Source organism: Antennarius striatus, chromosome 5 (assembly GCF_040054535.1).
Source record: "Antennarius striatus isolate MH-2024 chromosome 5, ASM4005453v1, whole genome shotgun sequence".
Classification (NCBI taxonomy): Eukaryota; Metazoa; Chordata; class Actinopteri; order Lophiiformes; family Antennariidae; genus Antennarius; species Antennarius striatus.
In genome coordinates, this window is record NC_090780.1 from 19142319 (window position 1) to 19155660 (window position 13342).

At 39.2% G+C, this 13342-nt stretch overlaps 1 protein-coding gene across 5 annotated transcripts in view; it reads left to right on the forward strand.

Annotated features, from left to right (window-relative positions):
- Window positions 1-1614: 1614 nt before the first annotated feature.
- The window catches only part of slc2a9l2 (solute carrier family 2 member 9, like 2), a 96304-nt gene continuing 84576 nt past the window's right edge, over window positions 1615-13342 (forward strand). Inside the window, exon 1 of one of the 5 annotated variants that reach the window (XM_068316085.1) lies at window positions 1615-1664. The gene's annotated coding sequence lies outside the window, so the exon portion shown is untranslated. Of the gene's footprint in view, window positions 1665-9858; window positions 10118-12784; window positions 12816-13342 lie in introns of those variants that run through there. The other 4 variants (XM_068316089.1, XM_068316088.1, XM_068316086.1 and 1 more) reach the window with 4 other exon arrangements.

The following is a 13342-nucleotide window of genomic DNA, read 5'->3' on the forward strand; positions in this document are numbered from 1 at the left end:
ACAAGCAGAAAAATGAAGCCCCCCTTCAGCCCCTGCTGATGATACCAACATGTTTGGGTAGACTGAAACTACCCAAACATGGATGTGATATAGCATACAGTATGTGTCAAACTTGGGGGCCCTAGGCAAAATTTGTCCCGCCATGCCATTTTGTAAGGCCCAAGAGGTCTGATTTACTTAATTATACTGTAATTTATAAGGTCAAAAGTGTGCGTTGACCATAAACTACATTTCCTCGCAATGTATGCTGATTATGTTACTCCTGATGTGACGACATCCCACCACTAGATCGCAGTGTATCTACATCAATGTGACTTTCAATATGTGGAATTGACAAAATACAAATTATCCCAAAATATGTAGGAAGATAAAACCTGATGCACATGGAAGGCGGTTTCATGAAAGATGGGAAAGTGAACACATGTTTGTGCTTTAAGGAGAAAAACTGGTGTGTCTTTTGTGCTATGAGGCGGTGTTGATTGTCAAAAAGTGAAATCTAGGTCGGCGTTTTGACAGCTAACACGACACAGTTGGCCTTCCAGAAAAAACAAGAATTTAAAGGGAAAAAGAGCAGAATGTTTTCATGAAAGCAACAACCAAAACCATATGGCAGTGAAAGTTAGCTTTTTGTGGCTGGATAAATTGCGCAAGTCTTTTATAGATGGCAGATTTTTCAATGAGTGCATGCTGACAGTCTGTGAGAACTGGCACTAAGCTTCTTAATCCACATGGGTCTCGAACCGGTCATCCTCCGGTCCCCAGTCCAGGACCAAGTGGACTGAGCTACTGCCACCCCATCTAGTTGCAAGCAAAACTCTCTAACCTACTAGTACATCATTCATTTTCCCTTGATGCCAGTCCCGGCGCGTAGAGCAGCAAACTGTCACGCTTCAGATGATAACATTGACCCCTTTCCTTTATGTCAGTCCTACAAAATTAAAATATAACTGTAGCAGTGATGTGACAAGCTTGTTAAACGTTCATAATCATTCATGGTACTTTATGTAGAGTCAGGGGTGTGCAAGGATACATGAACACTGGTCTAAATAAACAATCACGCCAGGAGTCTCATCCATGGTTGCTACATTACCAAAAAAAAAAAAAAAAAACATATTAAAAATGTTCTAGAAACAAACAAAGAAACTTACATGCCACACTTGAAACAGTAACAAAAAATAATAAAACATCTCTTTATAACTTGAACATTAACAGTCCCTTAGCACATATCTATGTGGTGCGATTTGGAATAAGACCATAACACTGTTGTCTCTTGAAAGCTAAAAATGTCCTACTGACTGCGGTTTGTTCTTGTGATTGTAGAGAAATTGATAGAGGTTACTTCAGGATTCATGGTCCATGGTGGTTTTGAGGCAACCACAGTTAGCCACAGTTCAAAATAATATAATTAAAGAACTTTCCAACTAACCGAAAAGTATTTTATTACTACTCTAGAAAATGCAGGTGATTCACAAATGCTTACTTACTTTAGCGAGACCACTCATTGTAGCTCAGACTGTTTTTGGTTCATGTTGACCGTCAGTTAATTAAGTTAGCCTGCTCGATCTCATGTGATCATGGTGTCTTTTCAATTATCTTCTCGCATTTACTTTTGGTTGTGGATCTAGCATGACAAGTTTGGACAGTTGGAGTACCAGCAGTAGTTGGTAAGTTTTATTTCGCATTATAGAGAAACTGTGTGTGAAAGCCTTTTAACATCCTGAACTTTAACATGATACACAGTAGCCTGTTGTTTTTAGAGTCACGCAGCACAAATAGCTCTCTGCGTAGAAGAGACAACGCAGATCATGCCAAGTCAATATTTAACTCAGAGCAAAAGCCAGAGGGTGATGTAATAATGAACCAAATGTTGGCTTGAGTTTTGGGAGTAACTTGATGATGGCAAAACTAAGAATGGAGTGAATTTTTATGACATATGACACAAGGGCACAGAAACTTAGTATAATAGCAATATTGGAATAATAGAATAAGTACAGTAATGGATGAAAAGCAGAACAACACTAGAAGTTAGGCGCCAAAGGCTAAATTGGCACAAGCACTGTTTCTTGTGACTGCTCCAAAAATTTGATAATTAACCCTCTGACTTTCTCTTGTAACTTTAGATACTCTTTTATCGGTTGATGATAAAAGAGTATCATCAACATCCATTTTTGATTTTTACAACCTCTATTTTTGATCCAGACAAGAGCCATAAGAATTATCCACAATGCACATTATGGACCTCATGAAAACCAATTATTCATTAAAGCTAAACTGAAGATAAATGACATCATAAGCTATAGAACTGTTCAACTCATGTATAAAGCAGGCCAACAATTGTTCACTACAAAATATATTAGCACAACTTCCAAATAATGAATCAAGTTATCAAATGAGAGGAACGCAGCATTTTTACAGAAGAAAGCAAGAACTACATTAAAACATTTTCTTTATCTTTTACCGGTGTCAAGCTTTGGAACACGTTGGATAATGAAGTTAGGAGTCTAGTAACTCTGCCTTAAAAAACCTTTAAAAAACTTGACTTTGCAAGGTTACAGTTCTGAAGTAAATGATGGTTAATATCTCAGATTATTATGGCTAATTACAATCATAATAATCTACACAGAGTCTAATAATTTTGAAGAAGAAGTTGTCATTCCTACATTTTATTTCAAAAACTCAATGTCCTCTTTTCCTCTTTTAGGGCGCTGCATAACCTCGACATTTGTTATACCTTTTGGTTTTTCATTCTTCCTTTTGACTACTTCCTTTTTCAAGTCATGCACTCTTATTCATTCATTCATTCATTATTCATTCATTCATTCATTATTCATTCATTCATTCATTCATTTCAAAACAAAACATCAGTGTGTTTTTTCTGCCCTATGGAAAAGTCTTCCTCAGTTTGTCAGATTTTTAATACAAAGCTTTTACTAAAGCAGCTGCGATAGATTAGTGTTTCACCATCCATAAGGCTGTATTTTGTGTTTTCCACCTTTTTTTTGTAGTGTCCTTGAATCATAGCTTTGGTTGGTTCCTCTTGTAGTTTTTCTTTTTTCTTTTTTTCCCTGCAACTGAACATTTGATTGTTTTTTCCCATACTCCGATGTGTTTTTCCCTCTATGCCATCTGTTTGTCATTGTCTCATCCCTCTCTGTATGTAGTCATTGACATTTCTCCGGCTCGTGATAATTTGTTTCTTTTGTCGCCAGTTAAGTCACTTATTCTTTGTTATACAGTATCTCCTCTTGGGAAGTTGTTGTTTTTGTTTGTTTATGTGCTTTTGAGCACTGTTTGCTTTTAGATTTAGTTTTATGAATTACTTGTTGGATACCTGCATTGGACTTCTATTTTTTTTGTGTGTGTAGTTAGGTTATTTTTGTTATTAAACGACTATGCTATAATTCCCCTTGCCTTATTGTGTTTGCATTTGGACCCTTTCTGTACAGGCCATAATAAAAGCAGGTCATTGTCAATAATGCCACCCCTGTGCTGACTCAAATGTATGAAAATTATGACTAGAAACATGCTAGATTATTCTCATATACACAAGGGGCGGCAGTGGCTCAGTGGTAAAGCGGGCGGTAGAGCGGGTCGTCCTATGATTTAAGATCGGCGGTTCGATTCCCGCTCCCGCCCCCCCCCCCAAAAAAATACCCAGAGGTGAGCTGACAGTAGGAGGTGTCAGCTCACCTCCGGAGCACTGCCGAGGCACCCTTGAGCAAGGTGCCGTCCCCTTTACAAATTGCTCATTTGAGGCGCACCAAGAAGGAGCTGCCTGCCACTCTACCTCCCCTGCATGCCTACAGGCCCCCTTGTGTGTGTGTGTGTGATATAGGGGCCTGTGCTCACAAATATATATGTGTATGCATGCATTTGAATCAGTAGCTAGAGTGTGCGTTGTTAATTTCCCTTCGGGGATCAAACCAGTATATAAAATTAAAATTTAAAAAAATAAACACAAAAACGCACAATATGACACACACTCACACACGATTATACCATATTATAGTACATCATAACACCCTAACACACACAAAGACTATAACACATTAATACACATATACATATGCATTACCACACATAACACACACACACACACACACACACACACACTCACACACACCCGTCTAAGTGTTGAATTCCACACTTAGATGGGGGGCCTCTACACTTTGTCCCAGCTGCCTTCATCAAAAAACTGATGGCAAGGGCGAACAAGATGATTGCGATTGTACAGCCTTTCTTGAGCCACGTGGATGTTATTCTCCCTGACGTCACTCTCAATCTGAAGTTCCCATAGTAGTTCAGGATGAGGTCTTTGATCTTGCAGGGTATGTGGTGTTGATCCAGGGTGGCTTCCACCAGTTTGTGGGGGATCGACCTACGTGCATTAGCTCGATCCATCTGCAGCACTGCCAGTTTCTTCATTCAACACATGTGCCTCCCTGTCAGCTGCGTGACACCTCAATGTAGTTCAGGCACCCTGGACTCCTGGAAGGCCACCCTTCTGGACAGATGAAGTCTTCTCCCCTCCACTCTCAGGAGTGAGATGGATCAGAACTGCTTGAGTTCTCCTCTTAAGTATCCAAATGCCCTCTCTTGATGTCACTGGTCTAAGATGGTCAAATATGATTCCCTATTGTCAACTAGTGTCACTATGTTGTGAATATATCACCTCACCAGCAGGTGCAGCAGATCCCTTTTCACTCCAACTGTGAAGTCCACCTGATCTAAGGATGTAGTTTCTGAACTTTGGAGTGGGTGTTCCCCATGCTCAGATGATGGTGTCATGGAGTACTTAAACGTTTAGTGCTTATAAACTGGATGTCCAGTGTATAAGCACTAAATGTGCTTATAATTAATGTGTTAAATTGTGGAAGTAAGGGAAAATGTTTCAAGAATGGTATTTTATACAATTTTAACTCCTCATTAGCATAATAGACATCTCATACACTTTTCCAAGTAACCATCAGGATGTGCGATGGATGAGTTTGTGAATATTAAATGAAGGAAAATTGCTTATTACGCCTATCAAATAGGTCTGTCTGATCTGGCTGCAAGAGTTTGAGTTTCATCAAAAGGTTCTTTAACATTGTTACGACCCAGCTAGAGGACTGGATAAATAACATAATAACAGATTTAAAAAGGGGGAACGTAAAACATTTATTCAAATTCTCCCTATAAGTACTAAGGTTTAACTAATATTGATTTCTTTACAAACTAAGGATCTCGGCCAATGGGCACAGTTCAAAGATGAAAAAAAAGGTGCAATAACAGAGATCTCACTATAATATATAAACTTCCAAGACTTCATTAACAAAAATACTCAAATGGAACATGAAATACTAACAAGTTCTTAACAAAGGTCAGACACAAATTCAATACAAACAAGATTACAAAGTCACAATTTGACGGAGTCAAAGGCGTGCTGTCACAGTCAGACAGGTGCCCTGACTAACTGGCTTGCAGAGGTTTTAAAGTGTCCATGCCAGATGACGTGGCAGGGCTTGGGCCAGGCAGGAAGACAGCACACCAATAAGGAGATGATCATGATGACGGGGCGTAGTCAGGAGTCCCAGAGGCACCACACCTGGCACTGACGGAGGGCGGAGCATCTGGGAGCAGAGCAGGGCAGGGCCACAGAGGGACACACATTACAAACAGATGAGCTACGGCCATAACACATTGAAAAAACAGTCAGTCCACAGTGAACCCATGAGGTTAATGATCAATAAGGATAAATAAATAGCTCCTGATGTGCTCTCTGATGTCACTTAACATCCACAAGTATTTTACTCACCACAGCTTTCCTTTAAAAATACTGGACACTGAACAGTCCCATGGAATAAATTGATAATATTTTCATGTGTTCTTTAGAGACATTTTCAAAATACTCTAATCAAACACACAGGCAATGGTTCTATATTATGTGAAGTAGAAATGATCTCAGATGCACTGATGACATAAGAGAGAGGTAGGGAGGGTATCATCAAAGTTAATAATTATTACCTTCACCAAGGCCATGATTTCCTTTGGCTCTTTTGTTTGATTGTAATCAGGATAAGATTGAACTACAGGCCCGACTGCATTGCAGCTTCTTTGGAGGGTGTATCATGGCCTATGGAAGAACCCATTAAACATTTAGGTGGATCAGAATCACATGGTGGATGCACAAACTGTCTTCCACAATTCTAATCATTTTCAATTAACCTATTATGGGAATAGGAAGCTCTGAAAATGTGGATGGGGTGTAACTTTCTCTTTTCCTGTGCCTGTTAATAGGTTATTTGTCACTTGTTTCAAACACACAGTGCAAAAACATGTAGCACATAAAAACTCAGTACCTTTTAAAATTATTCAGCAAAGTACAAGCTAACCTCTTTATTTACAAAGCTAAAAGCTAGTTATTTTAACCAACCAATGTTGAGTCAAACCTGCTTGCTAGGAATTAATTGGCATTATTGAATCATGATTATGTCTGTTACGGGTGTTGTTTGGACCCAAAAGCAGTACACCAGAGAACAAGTTTGAATTTAAAGTTTTAATACAAAGTAGAATCCAACACCAAGTAGTCAGGAGATGAGGCAGACAAATCAGACAGGAAACAACCAAAAATTGCATGTTAATCAATCAACTTTTATTCGTAATATACCCAGACTGACTCTCTCTTATTCTCTGCAAAATGACGAAAGGAAAAAGAAAATCAGAGGATACTCAAGACCAGATGGTCTCTATGAAAGATTTAAAGAGTGAGTTAAAGAGCAACTTTGATAAGTTAGGGAGTGACTCTGATAAGTTAAGCATTGACATTGATAAAAAGCTGAAAGAAAAGCTGAAACCGCTGCTAGATGCCATGGAAGAAATGAAGGACGAATTGAAGAAAATGAAGAAAGACACGGATGAAAAAGACCGAGGAATTGTCGTCTTAGAACAGGTACAACAAAGAATGGATTATTTGGAACAAAGCATTAATAAATGATGTGATCATCACTGGAATCAAAATAAGGCCGAGGAATTACAGAAATGCTATGGCTAGCGCTGACATTCTCAACTGAGGGATCTGGAGATAACTATAGATCTGGACCAGATTGAGACATGTTACCCATTACCATCTGGATGTGGGAGACCACCTGCAGTGCTGATAAAATTCAACAATCGTAAACACAAAATTGCTCTTCTGAAACAAGGCTTCAAACTGAAAGGAAAAATTTCTACATTAATGAGAATTTTACTAAAAAGAATGCTGATATCGCTAAAAAAGCTCGACAACTGAAGAAGAATGGGCTGATCGACAACACCTGGACGAACAACTGCAGGATCTTCATCAAAACAAAGGGGCTTTCTCCGGACCAGATGAAAACAATGGTGATCAGTCGTGCAGAAGAGTTGGTGAAATATGAGCAATAAAGACAGACAAGAATTGTTACTACACCAAAGATCAGTAAAACAGAGTCACTTCAATATTGGGAGCTCTACAATTTTGGAATTGTCAAGTATTACATGGAACAGTTGAAAAAATCAACAATGAACAAAAAAAACAAAAAAACAACCCAAACATGTATTTGTGATAACATGTGATAACATCAACTTTGAGACTTTAAAGAGCATGTTGATATCTTATGACAATATACTACCATATGAAACTTTTAAAGTATCTGCAACAAACTGGTTAATTCTTGTATAAACACTGTCTGTCTGCTGAAAGAGGTGAATATGATCGTTATATTCTTGTGGAGAACACTGGCAAGGTCAGCTTCTTGTTTTGACTATCTATGATGTTAACAAACCTTGTGTTCCTAGGAAGAATGTGAACATGGTTATACTCTAGCGTAAAAGGCTAATATCTTCAAGTGGATAAGAGTATGAACGTCTGTCAAAATTCAATGTATGAAGTGGTTGAAGACTTCTGATGTCTGAGTTTGTTGATTACATATTCAAATGAGAGAGAGATGTTTGTTGATTCTGGGGGACAGGAATTTCACAAGCCTATTGACTTCTAACCGTCAGCCATTTTTTCCCCCCGAATGTTGTTGTTGATGTGATGAAGGTGTGAAGTCTGCTAAATTAACATGTACGAAAAAAAATACATTTAATAAAATAATAATAATAATAATAATAATAAAACACTTAATCACATCAACAGACAAGTGCTTTTCAAAAGAAACCCAACAGAGCAAGTATAAGTGACAGCGGCGGGGAAAAACTCCCTTATGAGGAAGAAGCTCCAGGCAGCACCCAGACTCTGGACAGCAGCCATCTGCCTTGACTGGTTGGGTGGAAAGAAATGTAGATGAGGACAGGACAAGAAAAAGAGAGAAAGACACAGAGTGGCACATCAGACAGATATATAGAGTCACTGTCTGAAGATTATGTCCAGCCACATGAGGCGGGGAAGTGAATGCAGGGACTTTCAGGCTGCGTTTACAGACTCCTAGGTTGTTGTCTTCTATACTTCCTCCCCACCTGTCAAGGAGAAGCACATAGACGGCAGCAGTGTCTTGTATGTAAGACAAGAACAAGAATGTTGCTGAGTAGGACGTCCCTAGCTATCTGGCAGCAAACAGAGTTGAGCAGAGAATATGTAGGGTGGAGACTGATGGGAGATGGGCTGTGGGTGGTCGTAGCAACACAGGTCGCAGGAATGGACTGACTGAATATGAGTGGAGAGAAAAATACTGAGGGCAGCAGGGAAAACTGGAACTGGAGCTGTGACATTACTACACCTTCTTAAGTAAAAGGAATCCAGCCTGAGTCATTGCTCCAGTAAACAGAACATCAAGGAGAAAGTTAGTTTTTATTTTAAAAAAGTGCGTAATTCAGCTTTAATTTGGCAATTTATTATTAAAATTGATACAAAATCCAAAAACTGTCAGGTTCTGACTCAGCAGCATTGACACAAGTCAGTGTGCACTCGGCAAGTGGGCAGGGCGAACACATCTTCTGATGTGATGACTCTAGCAGAAAGGACACATTAGCTAAGATATGACATATTTCTAAGAGCAGGTATCCACATTTTTTCAATCCTACCACAAAACCAATCACTCTCTGACTTCCTGAGCAGAAGAACACTGGGAACTGTTTGAAATAACCTCTGCTATTAGTCTCCACCAAGCACTGCTGAAATTCACTGCCACTTTTCAGAAGAGGTGCATTTAATCTTGAAAGCATTATATCTATAAACCAGAGTGGGGGGAAGTTGTGTTCATCTATGTTTGTTTGTTTGCACAACTGGATTCAGCATCAAAATCTTCATTTAAAAAACAACAACTTGTAAACAACTGATGGTAAATTTGTCCAAATGCAGGCAGTAATTTATCAGCATCACAAGGAAGGTGCAATAACACCATGATAGTTTACTCCGAATTGTTTGTTAAAAAATGCACCACTTATATCATACGTTACAACGATAAAAATATATACAAAAATATATACAAAAATGATGTTAATAATCTTATTATTAAGATGGGACCTAGTTTGCCTGTTAGTATATGATCTTCAACTCTGACATCTAAAAATGGTAACCAGACTAATTTATACACCCTATATTTTATTTTCCTTTGTTGCTGCTTAAGTGAATTTGGTAGTTGGCAGGACACCTTTTGACCTTTTGTATATATTGCATATTACTACAAACACACAAGAAAACTAACAAATAAAAGGTACTGTGGTCTGTTAGCAGGTATTTAACATGAGAAGACATAAGAACGTTAAAATCCTAAAACACAGTGTCAAACGAGTCAGGCCAGTTGCGCGTTGCGCCCCGCCTCACCTCACCGGCGCAACAGGAGGGAGCGGAGTTCGTGTCTGCTGGGCTGACTGGGTTCTAATATGTTCGGATGCGTCATTTAAAACAACAATCCGGCAGGCGACTACTTCGGGGTTTGAAGAACCACAGCGGGCGGGGGTCGATGGTTCACCACATCAGGTTGTCACCACGCTTAACTGTTGTGGGCGGCCCTCCTGGGAAGGGAAGTTGCGCTTGTTGATTGAGGTCCAAATCTGTGCGCCAATCAGAAGAGAAGCTCAGAACCAGCGCTCAACCAGTTTGTCGGTGTTTGCAAGTGAGAATCGTCTTTTCAAGATAACGCCATTCGTCTTCCTGACATACACACATCTGAAGGTAAGGGTGGAGACTGTGATATTTGTCATGCAGTTCTTCTCTGCAAACTTCGCTGCACAGTTTTCCACAGATTTAAGTCGCTGAAGTTTGGTTCAATGGTGCTGTGTGGCGGTCTACAGTGGATTCCATGTCATCCAGGTCACGGTGGTCCTTGAAGGTGTTGGGTTAGGGGGTTTTAAACCGTTTTAAGAGGGCTGACTCTCGCACTAATTTTTATTTTAATGCTTATATTTTTAGATATGCTATATATGTGTGTGTGTGTGTGTGTGTGTGTGTGTGTGTGTGTGTGTGTGTGTGTGTGTATGCATGTGTAATTTGGCTTTATTCACAATGTAAGTACATTGGTGTAATTGCTTATACATTTTATATGATTCATAAAGGAATAATGGGAATGGGTTGCTAGTGATATTATACAGAGGTAAAGCAATGGGGCATGCCAGTGAGTGAACTGTAAAAACAGCTTTACGTGGAAGTAAATATACATTGTTGGCTTTATGGTTTTCTGTCGAATTATATTATCATCTAACAGGTTTACAAGTTAGTTATGCTTCACTTGACTTTGAACTCATTTAATTCTTTGCATTGTTCAGTTTGCTGGATTGTTATCAGCAATCTTATCAGAAACTATTATACCATCAAATGATCTCGACCTTCCATCTGTCCTGACATGGGATGAATAGCCTGCCTGAGCCAGGAATAAAAATTGCAAAAGTTGCAACTAGTCAAGCGTCAAATTATAGCTCACTATCTCTACTATTAGTACTGATTTGACCCTGACTCCTATGCTGTTAAGAAACAAACTTCAGACACCACAAAATAACAGTAATAACGTGGATTTCGCAGATGTTTAATGCTAGTTTTTGAATTAAATGAGATTTTCCTGCATTTTTATATTTATCTCTTGCTGTGGGTTGACACTATTTCTGACATTTGTCTATGTATGTTCTCAGTTATCCAGGTCATGGTTATCCAAAGATGTTTAAATCAATCTACTGGACTTTAGGAAAGTTTCTTGAACAAGTTTCGCCTCTCATGCAATAGGCTTCTTCATTGAAGAAGCCTATTGTATGAGAGGCGAAAAGTCTTTAGGAAACTTTCTTAAAGTCCAGTGGATTCATTTAAACAGCTTTGGATATTTCTGACAATTCATATTCACCATTATAGGCTCATCCAATCCCAAATCAACTTTTTGAATCTTGAAGAGGGTCAGAAAGAGGCTGTTAGATGTTCAAAAGTGAATCATGCCGCTGTGGTTTGTGAAATCACAATCATACATTGTCTTTTATTTGAGTACTCTTATCTCAACTACTGCTCTTTTAAACAAGGAAAAGAGATAATTTCAGTCAAGCAATTCTTTAAGATGGTGATGCTCTCCATGTTGATTCTTTAAATCCAGGCATTGATTCCCACACTTTTCCTCGGCCACTAGGGAGCACAGGCAATTGTGTCCAGAAGTGTCAGTTCCATGCCCCAATGGATATGAGACTTATCATGGACGGTATTCATACCTTTAGCATTAGACATTCATGTAGTCACATTTATGTATCATTTCATATCTTGCTCATAAGATATTACTCTATGATGTGTTATCTAATTATTTCTCCATCGCGTCTGGTTACAAATTGTATTTTGATTTTTTTGTGCCTGTGTCATGCATAATCACAAAATTTGAATCCAAGATAATCTGAAGGCAGCACAACATAATCTATTTCTCATGTAGGCCTATAGAAAAATATTTGAAATAACTTCAGTTGCTCAAATCAACATCTGGAGTTAATAAGTACGGTGCATTATGGCAAGCATTAGTGGTTTCCTGTCTGAGAAGTTTTTGTCTAAAGCATATACACATTGGAAAGAGGAACTCTTCCTCTACTCCAGAAAACACCCACACAACACACACACACACACACACACACACACACACACACACACACACACACACACACACACACACACACACACACACACACACACACACACACACACACACACACACACACACACGAACATGCACATATTGCACAATTCATTTGATCTCCAGCAGCTTTCTAACTCTTACCATGACATGCGAAGTGTCTGGGTTTTGTCAACTTTTGGTCAGTATTTTAGAACCAAGACTTCTGAATTTGAAAAGCATTCAAAAATCCAATATTTTTCACTGTCTGTACTTGATAAAAATGATAGCATTTTCTTTTGACCACCACATTTCACAGTACAGTGATACCTCTGTACTCGACCATAATCCGTTCTGAGGTGGTGGTTGAGCACCGATTTGTTCGACCACCGAAACCAATTTTCCCATAAGAAATAATGGAAAGTATTTTAATCCGTTCTTACCATTGAGAAAAATACCTAAAATATTATAAGAACGTGTATCTAAACAACAATGAATACGTAAATGTGCACAAGCAGTACATGATCAAGATAAAGCATTATAAACCATTTTGTATAATTTACTTTACGTTTTAGAGAGTGGTTGATGGCACTAGCGTCATCATGGAAGGGGAATCCCTTCCATGATGACGCTAGGTAACGCGCCTCCAGGGGTTTTCTCCCTTCTCTCTCTCTTCCGTGGAAGTGAATCTGGTTGGGCAGTAGCCTTCCTCTTTTCCTCAAGAAGGAACCTGTCCATTGTCAGTTGCTTCTGCTTCAAGATAGTGGAAATGGTTGACTTTGCCATTTCGTACTGCGACGCGAGGTCGGACACTCGTACACCACTTTCATATTTTGCTATAATTTCCGTATGTCTTTGCGTACGTAATTTGCGTACGTGTTACTCCGCTGGCGGTCTGAGTCGAACTGACGCTTACCCGCTGGCCGAGGAGCGCAGCCGAGGAGCGCGTTCGGGTCGACTCGGCTAGTCGAGTACCGAAAATCTGTTCGGGGTCCGATACATTTTCTACTCGAATTATTTGGTCGAGCACCGATTTGGTCGAGTATAGAGGCGGTCGAGTACAGAGGTATCACTGTATTTGTATTTCTTATAGCATCACTTTCTGTTCCAGCTGTTAGTTCTGTTACAGCCACTAGGTGTCAGCCAATCTCCTTTAATATTCTGTTTTATTATGGTTTCATCATTGGTGGAGTCTTTCACTGTCCAAATCCAGATCTGGATGGTAAATCCAGTGTTTGAAACTCTTGTCAAGCTCCAGCTAATTTTTTGTAAGGTGGTGTGTTTAGCTCATCAGGAGACTGCATTGACTTTCTAGCAATTCTCTTGTGGGT